The sequence below is a fragment of the Bombus affinis genome, chromosome 9 (genome assembly GCF_024516045.1).
Source record: "Bombus affinis isolate iyBomAffi1 chromosome 9, iyBomAffi1.2, whole genome shotgun sequence".
Taxonomy (NCBI): domain Eukaryota; kingdom Metazoa; phylum Arthropoda; class Insecta; order Hymenoptera; family Apidae; genus Bombus; species Bombus affinis.
In genome coordinates, this window is record NC_066352.1 from 15,746,434 (window position 1) to 15,759,897 (window position 13,464).

General features: G+C 40.0%; 1 long non-coding RNA gene across 1 annotated transcript in view; it reads left to right on the forward strand.

Annotated features, from left to right (window-relative positions):
• Positions 1-12,702, forward strand: part of LOC126919991 (uncharacterized) — a 72,429-nt gene extending 59,727 nt beyond the window's left edge. Inside the window, exon 3 of the long non-coding RNA XR_007711859.1 lies at positions 11,702-12,702. This is a non-coding gene — a long non-coding RNA (uncharacterized LOC126919991). The remainder of the gene's footprint in view (positions 1-11,701) is intronic.
• Positions 12,703-13,464: the final 762 nt, after the last annotated feature.

Below are 13,464 nucleotides of genomic sequence, written 5' to 3' on the forward strand. Positions count from 1 at the left end.
TTTCGTATCTTATTCCCAACGCACGGTGAAACGTCCAACTTTCCTGCATCGTGATTGTGATAGTTGTCAACTATTTCGAAGTCTTTATCGATCAGCTTGACCGACCGAAGCTCCAAGGGAAGGTAGGCTCGCCACCGATATCACAGGCAACCCAGTACCGTGGAAAATAGCCTCAGCTAACTTCTTTTTCAGCAATTCGTAGAGGATGGGAACGATGTCGCTAATGGGATATGAAAGCTGGGGAAAACAACGGACTCCGCGACACGGAGGATTAGCGCGATAGAGGGCCGGTTGTCCAGTATTTTCGCCAGGCAGACAGAGGGAAACGCCGAGCCGGTTAACAGGACTCTCGTCGTGAAAGGAAAGTTAAATCCCTTTACAGTTTATACGACAGGCGCGGCTGTTTCCAACTTAGCTGTTTTAGGGCCATAAAGCTTGCCCGGGCATGCAGAGGAGGACGCATTTATAACTAACGTAACGCGAGGCCGTTTAGCTAAATAATTAAAAGATACGAGCGAGCATGTCCTGAATACCGGCTCTTTCAAAGTCCGACGAGTCTCTTTTGTTTTAAAGCCTCATTTCCGATCGCCAATGTTAGTCGGATTCCAATAAGTTGACTGCAAGCTTATTATGTTCGTGTAAGTCGAGCTAGTTGATTTGAAGTCGTTCAAGTTCCACTAATCCGAATCACATTAACGCTTTAACAGTCAATTATATTAAGCCCAGTTCAGATTAGTCCAGTTACTCGACTTTACGTTTGTATTCATACGAATTCAGCTAGTTGTCTTGAAAACACTCGAGTTCCAGCAAACTGGCTTACATCGAAATCAAACATCGTTCGCATCGAGCTTGATTTTCCATTGATCTTTAAAAAAGGAAAAAAAAAATCGTAGTGAATTACTGTGTAAATTGCATTTTATGTTTAATTTATTGTTATTTCATTACTAATATCTAAAGATATCTATCTATGCTGTTAGTAAACTCAGTTACTCATTTTATACATTTAAATAGAGAGACATCAATCAATAAGATTTAAATAGATATATGATAAAGTTGTACCAAAAATTCGAATATTCCGATAGCATTGCGTATATTAAAATTTATACGATCGAAAACTGATACTTCATTCGTATCGACAAATGGCTAAATATGTATATTCGACAAAGTCTGAAGATAAGATCAGCATGAATGCAATAAAATAAGGTCGTATTAAGTAAAGTATGTCAAAAAGAATCTCAAAGAAGAAGACCAAATTTCACAAAGTTTATCGTTTTAATTGTCCGCGTATCTAAAATTTAAACGGAAAAAGGTATTGGTGCGTGACTATGCGTGGTGTTGGCCGACCACACTCGTTCCATCCTCTTCGAAGCTCGTTGCGAGTTCGTTCAGGCAGTTTGTTGCGTCCAGCTAGTGGAAAAGAGAGCCAACTGAAGTCGTAGTCCTTAGTCGTGCCCAGGCAATTGATTCCTTAACGAGTTTGCTCCCGTGACGACCATAAGCGATCGACCGAAAGCCGCATCAATTTTGATGTTTCTTTTTGCTACTCGCTTGTGTTGTCTCTAGAGGCTCTTTGCCTTCGAATATGCGTGCTTCTTGATTTCGAGAATCATGGAACCCATTGCACCAAATTTCCTTAATTCGATTCTCCTTAATTTCGTTCAAATTCCATTCATTTTTCCCTTAATCTAACAATGTTCGATTAGCAAGTCGAGTACGAGTACGAATGTATAGCTTTGTCGAATACAAGTTCAGGAACGAAATCTAAATAGAAGTTGTGGTTAGAGCATTATAAACATTGTATTTCTTCTTTTCCTTTGTTCGAAAAAATTGCAAATTCAAAAAAATTGCATATGTGATATATCATATGCAATCGGTGTCAATCATAGACCGTATTTTAAGACCATATCGGATCGTGCTTACAGTTTTAAATCATTAGTTAAACCTTAGGTACAATTAGGTTAATAATGTATAACGTCTATAATTACGTTGGTAATTAAACTAGGAACAAACTTGAGATCCAAACATTTGCAAATTCGCTAATTCCACCCTCAAAGATTAACAGGTTTGAAAAATTAAACCAATAGGTACTAAAAAAAAAAAAAAAAAAAAGAAAAAAGAAAAAAAAGAAAATAATAACCTCGTCCATAGAGTCGCATCAATGTCGTTGCAAGACACACGCGTATCTCTATAGATAGCAATGGTTTAAACGTCGAATAACATCGCCCTGTTCGATCAATCCACGACACGCGATACAAGCTTCTCGCTGACGATGTATCACCTACGCTTATACATAGATACACTTGGACCACAAAACCGTTGCACAGTTCGCGGACGGCGGGCGGGGGGGAGGGGGTGGTACTGGACGGGGAAGTAGGAGGACGAGGAGGAAGACTTCTTCAAAGAGGCTTTGTGCGGAAAGTTGATGGACGAATCGTGAGGATAGATAGCTGAAAGGATGTTGCATGGATAGTGTGGGACTAGGCCGTTGATGAGACAGCTCGAGGCTGCATGAGAAGAGAAGCGTAACGTTAGCTTTATGTTAATCCAGGCCGGCAGCACTGCGGCTGACAACGATGCTGTCGCTGTTAATATCGCCGGCTGACGTAGCAGTAACTAGTTGCTGGTATACCTGGCTCGCAAACCTCGTTGCACCAGGCTTCGGTTCGAGCGTATACGTGAAACGTAGTAGCTCTCTCTATGCAGCATAGAGAGCGGAACGGTGCTGTACAGGGGGTATGGTGGTGTAGCAGTGGTGAGGGGTGGCGACAGGGGTGGCAATCAATATGGGCCTCAACGCAAACACGGCGCCGCTGTTGTACTAACATCAAATAGGCGGATAGCGACCGGTCGCCTGCCTCGTGTGCATTGTCTGCTCTACTGCTCTGTATAAACCGGCCGGCGTTTTTCAGACACGAGTACCGCTGATCGCCTCGGTTCGCCTCGTTCCAAGATGGAAGACGGATTTTCGAAACGCAAACCGCTACGTATCTTCAATTTCGCTTTATTATTCGCGACCAGTACTGGCAGGAACAGATACATATATTATCGGCAGGTTTGATTAGTAAGCGCAAATTGTTTTTAATAATCGGCGAGTACTTGGAAAGAAAAGGGAAATGAGTATTTTGAATATATTGAGTATATATTTTGAGTATATATATATAGACGGTGCCTTATAATTATATAACTTTAAATCTAAATCGATTCCAATACGATAATATCGGTTTGTAGGGTTTCTAGCGATATACTTACTAAAAATATCTCCTCCATGTATTTGCTAAGTATGTACATGTCCTATCTATATTCGCTTTAGTCTATTCTATTCTATACGAACTAGCGCCTGTGAGTATTGGAAAATGTCTTGGATATCAAAGTCCACTTGGATATGAAAATATTTTACGAAAACTATATTGCTGCTGTTTACTGTAAATGAACCATTAGCCGGACATTGGCGAATTGCGTGTTTCCACTTCTTCAACGACATCGAAAAACCAGGAAAAATCGTATTTTGTTCCTGCGAGAGTGCTCTCGAAAACCCCGAAAGCGTCCGAAAGAAGAAAGAAAAAAAAAAAAAGAGAGAAAAGAGAAGAAAGAAGAGGACTGAAGTGTTGGAACACAAGTCCACGTAATTCGACTGTTTTGCGTATCCGTTGACCGAGAGCACACAAAGTGGAGTGCGCTCGCTCGTTTGGAAGGGTGGCAGGGTGGAATCAAGTCGAGTACCGTGCTGGAACCAGCCTCGACTGTTTACGTTGGGGAAATCTTACTGAAGAATGGCACGGAGAACTGGCTGGGCAAGAAAACCAGCTCGCATCTCATAACAGGGCCGTTTCCTTCGCTTTTTCTTCTCTTCCGTTCCAGGGTTAGAAACGACGAACAACCGAGGGTCGAGGAGGGTAGTAATTATGCTACCGCTGTGTCCCCGGATAATATAAAGTGTTCCCCTCGAACCGTGTCTTCTTTGTAATCTTGCATAATTTATTTCCCGCTATTGTTCCCTCTCCATCTTGAATTTTTCTCTTCCTTCGGGGGAGCGAAGCTTAATTCGTCAAAGAAAATTCTACAGGCAGGAATTCGCCGTCCTATGCTGCTGGTTTTAGACATTAGACGTACTACCGGCTCTCTCACTTTCGTTTCGCGAAACCAAGTTTTTGTTTTACGTCGCTCCTTCAGGACAATTGGAATTACCGCTTCTGATTAGAAATTGTCCTGGAATTTTCATGAACTCTTCGCCCTTTCAACAGCCATTCTCTTGTGATCTCCATTCTATCTATCTAATTTATAAAATAAATTAAAAAGTTTGATAAATTTATTTCCATAATTTGCGTGAATTTCAAGAGAGACACGATCTAGGCTAATATCTCCTAAGAATAAATACCAGACTGACAAGCGATTTTATTAATTAAAATCAAATTAATTTATATCAAATAAAAAATATTAAATATATTAAATAAAAAATGGGTCTTAAAATACAAAGATTAAAGCGTATTAATTCTTAACGGTTTATCAATCATCAATCATCGTCTTATCAATCTTCGATAACCTTAAATAACCTTATATACTTTTTCATGTTGTCGGGATAAAGTAAACGATTATATCAAGTTATCGTCATAATATCTTCTTAGTATAACTATTATATATAATCCGACTTTGCATACTACGCCCCATCCGCAAGCTTCCGTCAGTTTGAATATTGAAGTGCCATCTTTGAATATTGAAGATGGATGGGTCCTTGAACATTGGAGGCACGATCCTCATCTATTATAAAATCCTCGAGTTCTCTGGAAGACGAGAAAGACACTCTCGACAGACAACCTACAGATTAAAATCCTTGTTCCTTTCAGCAAATCTTCGTGTCGAATTTAAATATTTATTTCACGGGCTGAAGATGAAAAAATATATATGACAGAAAATTTTCTTCTCAACTTCAAAGAAGCGTCAATTGCCATACGAAATTTTACAATTGGGAAATATTACGGAATTATTATTACATTGTAGAAATGAATACACACATATATACACATATAATGCAATTGAAAGTCGCAAGAATTTTATATAATACAGAGAGATAGAAACAGACAGAGACAGAGACAGAGATTTAAGAACGATGAGAAATTAAGACAGAATGTTATTACGAGAGATGAGAGATAAAATAATTACAATTAAAATTAAACTTTACAAAGAGATATAATACGTGTACCTTTAATAGGTATATGAAAACGTATTCCACCGCGCGAAGATATGAAAGGAAGTTGGCACGAATGAAGACGGCCTCCTTGGACCACGGGGGTGTAAAGGGTTGATGGAAACGCAAGATGTTAATGAGACTGGAGGGTTGGCATTCCTAGCGGCCTCCAAGACTTCCAAAGATTTCTCCTTGGTGACGTCAAGATTTTGCTCTTCCTCTATTCTTCGTTCAATTATGACGCGTTTATCTTCAGGCGTTTTATTAAATTTTAATACTGCTTTACGGAATATCGATCATTGCAAACACGCAAACACCCAACATTTCTCACTCGAAGCATTGCCTTAGAGATTTAACGAAACGAACAAATTACTTGTATTACTACTGTGATATTACCATCGTATGATATATTTCTTTAATACAATATCCTACGATACAATAAATAACAAAAACAAATATAATACTATTGTAGTGATGCTGTCACGTGACAATACTATTATCTATACGGAAATATACCTTACTAATAAATACTTGTAGAACATTACAATATTCGTGTCGTTAGATAATGATACATATTTTTACATTACGTATCTATTTAAACTGGTCATTTGATTAAGGTGTTAGAGTAAACAATTTCAATGGACCCATCATCATAATGCAGAGCTTCATTTTTCCCCCTTTCTCTCACGAGCAATGGCGGTTGCGGCCAACCCTGCTGCTCTTAAATTATTGTCTCTCGGGGTGGAGCGTACCGCGAGGGCGTATCATCGGCGAGATATGATGATATTTCAGAGCTAAGGGTTGGTTCCATCTGATGGACTAACGGACCAATAACGTTTCACCGTTGGTCCATTCATACTCGATTTCGTAACCACGTTGCGCTACTCATATATTAAACAACAATTAAACAACGATGCGTAATATAGAAGAACCAGTCTTATTTCGACATTTTTTCATAACATAATATTTAAACGTAAGGACGAAAAATTTCATTAATTACAGTTAAGTAAAGTAAAATGTAAATTAGGTGTTAGGTGGGATATAAAAAACATGCAAACAAAAACGTTATATAAGGGTTAATAATTTTCTACCTTCAACATTTCTCTTTTTCGTGTCAACATCTTACACAATCTACTTCTTCTAGTTGTGTCGCTCCGCTGATGAGCGATTACTACCTTTCTTCTGAAAATCTCCGCTTCTACGCCATTTACCACTCTTACACCTATTCGTCTTTAAAAAGTAAAATGTAAAATGTAAAATATAATAGATATCAGCACTCGATAAATTCCTTCCTTTGCGTCAAAGAAAAAAAAAAAAAAAAAAAAAAAAGAAAAAGAAAAAAGAAATAAAGAGAAAAGAGGAAAAAAAAAACGAAACACCAACAACACTGACAAGCTTATTTAAGCTCGTGGAAGAAGACAGGCGGAAGGAACGAAAGTCGCACGATGGTTCGTTAGTTGTCCACGAACGTAAACCATCGCAGAAAACGGGATCGTCTGGACTTATAATTTTCCAAGAGTTCAGCAAGATTGCAAACGTCAGGTACAGCGAAACGTCTAGAAGATCCAGAGAAGGGGTGAGTTGCGGTGAAAACGTGAGGCTGCAGGGGCTCGGTTAGGGAGGATACAGGGCTGCTGTCACAAGCACACCAGCTGTTACTTCTGCTCCGGTAAATTCTGCGCTCAACGAATGATCTTCGCCATCTGCGATCGGTTTCTAATGCCTCGACGAATCGCTGTATCGTCTTTCTTCGTCTATCTTATTTCGTTATCGCTAGAACAACTGTCTCATTTAACGTGAGAACGCGATGAATTTTGGGTTCTTAACGCCAGAAATCTAACTGCTTTCGAGACTCGAAGAAGTACAATTACTTGAACTATCAAGTTAATTATGAAGTTAGGTGCAGGCACAAGAAAGGACGAAGCTTTTTATACCTAGTTGAAGAATGTTTATTTAAATATGAACTAGAAATACAAAGTCTGAAAACTTTTATTCTTGAGTCACGATGAAACATTTACGTTACGTTAGACAAATTTCTTAAAACAATTTCGTCGATCCTGAAACTCTGTAGCCTCAAACATGTCGGATAACGAATACTCTTCTATCTGCCTAATAGAAATATCACCGTGATTAATTCGAACAATGGTAGGTAACGATAAGTTGTGCGAATAAATTCGTAATCTGAAATGATTACGTGGTTTAATCGGCTACGAGGTACAAAGTGATTCGTCATTTAAAAACCTTGACCTTTAAAGGATTAATACCTCTTTCAAGAACGATTACAAATTTGTACCACTTGCGCACCACTTTCCATCATCGGGCATATTCGCTTCAAAAGCTTGTTCATTAAAATTTCAGTTTACCACATTATACCTTCGATAAACATATATTCACTAGTGAAGATTCTTTCTCTTAAAATAATCGTAAATTTCAATGCATCCTCCGTGCAAGAATATTTTCATTCGCAAAGGTTGTACGTTCGCCAAAATATCCTAACAGTAAGATGTAAATGTAATAAGCTATAAAATTTAAGCCGACATCGTTTTTCACCTCGAAAAGCACACTTTGGCCGGAGTCGACAAAGAAACCGGCCTTTAATGGGAGGAAATTACGCAGCAACCCCCGCGGAGTATCGGCCGTTTAAAAAGGGAAGCGCGGTTTACGCGAATCCCACCGCGCGCCACGTTGGCGTATCAATTTATACGCAGCATCGGGAAATCGAGCGAAGGAGCGACCCTAAAGCGCGCACATGCCTGGAAACAGGCCTGAGAGGGGTTGGAACTCCAGGCTCTAGGCTTTGTTTTATACTTACACCGATTCAGGATCGTGATGCATTCAAACGAGCAACCTTCCCCCGTATAACGGAAAACTGCCGAGAGGCATGAAGGGGATGATGGCCATAGTGGAAATCAAACTGCGATTCCCATTTTTATTTTCATTCGGATTTTCATCCACGCCGGCTGTTCTCCAGCGGAATCGAGCGTGTTGTGGAAGAGAAAGTGAACGGAGGACGAATGGCGGGGCAAATTGTAGCGATTATATTTGCCACGCTGTTTCGTACGATTCCGCAATTTCACAGAAGAAGAACGAAAATGGCGAAATGAGTAATTCTTTGCTCATAAATGTATAAATAAATGTTACAAGGAGCATCAAGTACACATACTTTGAATATTTTGTATTTATTTCTCGTTTTTACACATTCTTACACATTCTTACACACTACTTCCATTCTACGCGTTTTCGCACTCCTAAATTTCCCCTATAAGTAAACGCCTAGACATCTATAATCGTACGTTCTCAAAATCTCCGTTTATCTATACACTCTGTGCGATATACACGAATAAAAATACTCTCATAAATTCCAAGATCCGAGTGATCAGAAAATTACGAGTCTCGAAAATCAGGAATAGAATCATGAGCCATAAGTTTCTGGTGGAGGAGGTGGGATGGTTTCCAAGCGAATAAGCCGAAGAGTAAAACACACCCGGCTGCGCCCCCTCCCCCTCCCCCCCCTCTGTGAGAATAACGGCACGGCAGTATCGTTCGGCAAATATTTCGATAAATCAGCGCGGCGGAAGGCGGCGCGGCGGTAAGGTATACAACGCACACCTTAATGTCGCATAAATCTCCCACTGGAAAATTACACCGATGTGAGACAGAGGCAGAGAAGGGAAACAGACGGGAACGGAGGCGAGAAGGAGAGAAACGTAAGCTGTTCGGGCCGATGGAGGAGGAGAAAGAAAGAGTCAGAGAGGTCTTTGGGACTGGGAGGTGGGTTTGAGGTGGTTGAAGGGTAGCGATAGGGGGGGGGTGAGTTGGCGGGGTGGAAGAACCAAGAGCAAGCGAAGGCGCAGCTTCGAGATCTAGAGGGGTGTAAAGCGTACGTTTCCCCTCCTCCTTCGCCAGGAACCCACCAGCAGCAGCAGCAGCAGCACACCAGCAGCAGCAGCAGCAGCAGCAGCACACCAGCAGCGACAAGGAGAGTGTTTCCTCTTTCTCCAGCGCCATTGCAACCCCAAAGCCAGGGGCAGCAACAGCAGCAGCCGCGGCGACGCAGCAGCTTTCCCCACTTCAGAAGAAAAGCACTTTCATAAATCTGCCAGCAGATATATGTGCGCACAATTTCCGAGATCCGGCCATTAAAGAGCCGCTTCTCCGCTCTACCCCTGCCTCGACCACCCGTCCACCACCCGTCCACCACCCAACCACCCTCATCGCTGTGAAACAACCCCTACCAGACTACGAGCCGGCGTAGATCAGATCCGGATACCATTTATTTCGCCATCATATTCCAGCAATTGATATTGTAAATACATATACCCACTCTTAATTAGATTATGGATGTTTATTCATACGTAGGATACGCAGATTTCTAGTTCATAAGATTGTATCAGCGCTTATATCAGGCGTGGTATGCAAAAATATTGGATCGATCGGAAGGTTCTCTCGTCATATTTTATCGACGAACTTTATTCGAGAATCGAGAATTACTACATATTTCCAGACACATAAAACAGCAAACGATAAAAAAATGCGGCGTTCGAATTTTTGTTTTATGTACAGGTATTATCAATTTTTGCTGTTTAATTCGTGATACGGCAAACATTACATTTTAAAGTAGCTGCACAAGCGTGGAACCCGAACGACCATTAAACAACAAATTGTGTGAAATTTAAATTCAATTTGATGATATTTAACTACTTAATCGTGATTTATCGTTATAGTTGTGCGAAAGTCGCACGAATAAATTTTGTACACTGCACACGATATAAATTAGGCATTCTAATAATCAGTAGGTTTCAATCGAATTTTTCTTGCATTATTTTGTCGATCGGATTGACTGAAGCGAAGGGTTTCTGCAGAGAGAATACAAACCGCGTTGTAATTTATTTATCAAGCTTGAAATAATTGGAACGTTTTATTCGATTGAGAATAAAAACAACAAATTTCCAACCTTATATAGAATCGATAATCCTTACATTGATCGATTAACGAATCAGCTAAAAAAATCATTATTTTTATCGAGTTTGCCAAAGTTTTGCCAACTTCACTTTCACTTTCCGAAGCTGATATGTGCGCCTTTAATCTTATTCTATCTCATATAATAACAGATTATTTGGTTTCTCTGATTCTCTGTCGATCGTTTTAACATTGCCGCTGTTGCTAAATTTTTTCGTCACTTGCATTGTTAAACTATTATTTTGACAAATAAGAAGACTATTGACGCTTCAACGGATTTTAACACATACAATTGAAATGAAACATCACGCCTCTCGTATTTACCACAAACATGTGATAGCATTTAGATTTTAACGATAGGAAAATACGCTTATGTGAAAAACCAATCAAAGAACACGAAAGACTCAACGCTCGCCTATAATAAAAGTATGCTTCATCCTCAATTCCCATAAACAATTGTGAAACACTGAATTCGCCATGTTTAATCTAGGTAAATTCAGGCAAACCGTGAATATGGACAAGATTGGAGAGTCTGTTGCTCCGATCTGGCAAAGTTATATCTTGATCTCGCCCTTGCTTCCGGTAGTTCAAGCAGCCAGCCAGCTCGAGAGGCTATGAAGAATAAACGGCTAAGCAATGCCGGGACCCCAACTCCGACTCTCACCTCGACGAAAACTCAACGCGTTTAGATAAGGCGGCCTGAAACGGCTCGCACACCCTGTTACCCTCTCTAGCGAGCGCCACGTGGAGTTTGCCCTATGCTCAGCAATCCGCGAGTACGAGAGAAAAGAGAAAGAGAGAGGAGAAGATGGCTGGCCCGCGGACCGAGGAACACGCTGTAAACAGTTTACTTGTAAACCGGAGAGTTACCTATGTATTTTCAGATAGGGGTGAGTTATGCTCGCCAGCGGCCCCGGTGAACGCGGGCCGTTTTTAAAGATTTATCCCGCCCGTTGTCGTGGAGGACCTGCTTGATAAATAAGCGAGATACGACGAGTTCGGAGGGAGTTTCAGGCGACTCACGGCTCTCTCCTCGCCTCGATGGGGATTCTTTTGATTCTTCCGAGTCCTCCCCTTTTCTGGCCTGAACCGGACATTTTGTTAACGCGTTTCGTCCTTGATAAGTTGCAACTTCTATCAACTTGGAACGCAAATTAATAATTAATCGGTGATTCATTTATCGCGATACCGATCATGAGTAGGATAAATGAAAGAAGCCATCGTAATTATTGCCTGTAATTAGTTCATCTCTTATACCTGTCATACTTAATTATCCGATATTTTTAATATTTGTGCAATATGTTATCGCAATACTCGCACAGATGTCTTGTCTTAAGGAACGTCACTAACGTCGTTAAATGCCCATTGCCGTTAAATACCTATCCATGATAAATAAACAATATGATAAATCACATTTACGAGACTTGAAAGATCCTCGGTAAAACCACTTCCAATCGTCAACAATGTTCTCATGAAAAAAGAAAATTTCTAAGCTTCGTTCAGTTAATTTCCTTTTCTAGCCAAACTCCCAGAATAACCAGAATGGAATTGTTGTTGCAGGTTGTTACGACCAGGATCAGGCGAAGCGCGTATATCGTTCAACCTTTGAGCGACCAAGTGAAGGGTGGTTGCAGAGGTAAGGGGTGAGATTCTCCCTACGAGAGGGGCAGACAGATGACCGACTTAACTGCGGCATATTATACGAATTAATTACCCCCCGGCTGAATGGCACGGACATATTATTTATCTGTGCAAGTTCCACCCCATCTTCGTGAAACATCCCCGGGTAGTTGAGCTACCCTCATCGCCGGACGAGCCGGCATCGTTTGTCTATCTTTCTATATCCACGCTCGAGTAACTCACAATTCCACCTTCAAACCGGGACAAAGGGCAGGCCAAGTTTGCTCGAAGCTTCCCGTCCTTGTAGATAAGGGGAAGTTCTTTCTGGGGATTTTAATCGGCCGGATTTTTGCTTCAAGATTTCACTGGCTGAGGCGCCGAATGAGATCAGTCTACGCGCACGCCTTTGTTTCCTTATTTCTCCTTTTCCACCTTTCCTTTTATTTTACATAATTTTTCTTCTTTTAGTAATTTCATAAATCAAGCTCCTATATATACATACGCGCGCTGTCTGTCTGTGTGGAGAAAGTGTAAGGAAGAAAAACGAGAAAAGCTTTCAAAGTATGCCTAATATTGACGACAATTGGGTCGCTTCAACGTACTCATTAATTTCAACACGACCAAGAGATTAAGATGAATTTTTATAGAAATAATTCCAGAAAAGTATTAAAAATAAGCACACACTTGTGTGTTGTCTTAGCATACAAGATATGACAATTTTTATCATATATTTATTATTTAGGACAATATATTTGCAAGTGTATTGTTAAACTTCAACGCTCATACATCAACTCGTCCATTTGAATATCTTCGAAGATACAACATCAATAATACCTGAGATATTCATAAATATTTATTAACATCAAGAAGAAGGACTAAGTAGCGAGAAATAAAATGAATTTGTTGAAATGTTCGAGTTACTTTCTGTATCCACTTTCCAAGCGAACGCTTTTCAACTTAACAAAACATCCAATACAAACATCGTCACCGCGAAAAAATCCGGAGAGAAGCAGGAAAGAACGAGGGGGGAAAAGCGAAGAGTGATAGAAAATAAGCGGACGAGGCACCGAGCAAGAGGGAAAAATCGATATGGAGTGGCCATCAGCTCCCAGCAACAATCAAATTCGACGAAGAAGGAGAAAGTTTAGGGTACAGCAACGGGTCTCGTTCCTGCCAAGCTTCGCGCGAAACGAAATAAAAAGGGAGAGAAGCGCTACAAAGGGGATATTGCCCTTTTACGTATAAGCGCACCGAGAGATCGTTAATTCTCGCCGGTGATTACGATCTAAATGAAAGGAACGCGTCCTGAATAACTACCAACGTGTTTCCGTACTTCTTTAACAATTTATTTTCAAAGGAAATAATATTTTCAACAATATTTTCAAAAATAATGCAAACTAATCAAATTATTTATTATACACACACACACATATTATAATTATATTATATATTATATATTATATATATATATATATACACACATACACACTTTATTGTACCTATTTAGAGTAATAATTTGAATAAAATTATCAAAATCCTCAATGCCGGCAATTTTTTTGATCTATTATTCCACCATTTTATTAATCAAAAATTACTTGCACTTTAAGGAGAATGTTCGAAAGACGAATAAGAATATTAATAAGTGGTATATTAAGTAGAGAGGTATTTAAATAGTTCGATATTTATATATTTCCTACATTTAA